This window comes from Bison bison, unplaced genomic scaffold, assembly GCF_000754665.1.
Source record: "Bison bison bison isolate TAMUID 2011002044 unplaced genomic scaffold, Bison_UMD1.0 scf7180017864049, whole genome shotgun sequence".
In the NCBI taxonomy this organism is placed as follows: Eukaryota; Metazoa; Chordata; class Mammalia; order Artiodactyla; family Bovidae; genus Bison; species Bison bison.
Genome location: NW_011494621.1, coordinates 11,096 through 12,306, shown reverse-complemented (window position 1 = coordinate 12,306; position 1,211 = coordinate 11,096). Strand labels below are relative to the sequence as shown.

The window sequence follows — 1,211 nt, the reverse complement described above, 5'->3', positions numbered from 1 at the left end:
AAAAGAAAATGAGCCAACATTCTGCTTGATGTATGTTAAATTCTCTCAAATTCTGAATTCTCTAGCTCTTAAAAAAATTTGCATTTTAAATCATTTCCCCAGGGAAGCATGAAATGACTGAATAATAAAGATAGTCTAGTTTCCTGTTTCTGTGGCTGATCAAGTTGAGAGAGTGCATTTAGTCAGTGATATTCAAGGCAGGTGTGAGTAAGATACATATGCTAAGCACACTAACTGCCCCCAGGTTTGGTTTTCTTTGCGGGGGGAGGTTGCTTATTTTAATCGGAGGATCATTATTTTACAATACTATGATGGTTTTTCTATACACCCCACTCTCACTCTTAAAGAACTAATAAAAATATGAGCCTCATGATATAATCATCTCTAACCATATCAAGTATGTTATTTTTCTTCTTTGATACATGAGTTTAAAAAGTTTTGAAGGCCAAATATTGTAACGCTAGTTCTTCTCGCATAATCAACTTAGTATCTTTCACATACGTGTTTTCCCAATTGCTGACAATGAATTGCATGGTTCTGATTTTAAAGGAAGAACTTCATAGTTAGGGAAGAAAGTACTGTGTATTAGCCTTCTAAATATTTTCACTTTATGTTTTTTTTTTCCATTCCATTAGAACAATTAGACAAAAATAAAACTTCCAGATGACTTTCAAGTAACTACAGAACATGATTAAAATGTTCTCATAGAAAAATCTTAGCCCTAAATATGTGTGGTATTTAAAAAGAAAAATACATAAATTACAAGGTACATAAATCCTACATCCAACATAAAAGGTAAGAAAAAGAGCAACAGAATAAACCTAAGGAAAAAAGAAAAAGATACTTAATAAAAGACAGGTATGAATTGTTAGGAAGAGGAAAATAAACTCAACTAATAAATAAAGAGAATGTTCTAGTTTACAAAATTTTATATATATACACATTGGACATTAGTTCCCTGTGCTATATAGTAGGACCTTGTTGTTTATCCATTCTGAATGTAATGGTTTGTATCTGCCAACCCCAAACTGCCAGTCCATTCCTCTAGTTTACATCATTGTGAAGCAAACGGACAAAGCCCAAGTACACATAATTAGAAATATGAACAAGACACTAACAGTTAGTATATTACAGAATTAAAACAGAGTATAATCTGGAACTCAAATATTTTCAGAATATTGATGAAATGGCTAGTAGGGTAGAAAAACATA

General features: G+C 31.7%; 1 long non-coding RNA gene across 1 annotated transcript in view; it reads left to right on the top strand.

Moving 5' to 3' along the window:
• The window catches only part of LOC104985525, a 4,909-nt gene that overhangs the window by 2,843 nt on the left and 855 nt on the right, over positions 1-1,211 (top strand). The window lies entirely within an intron of this gene.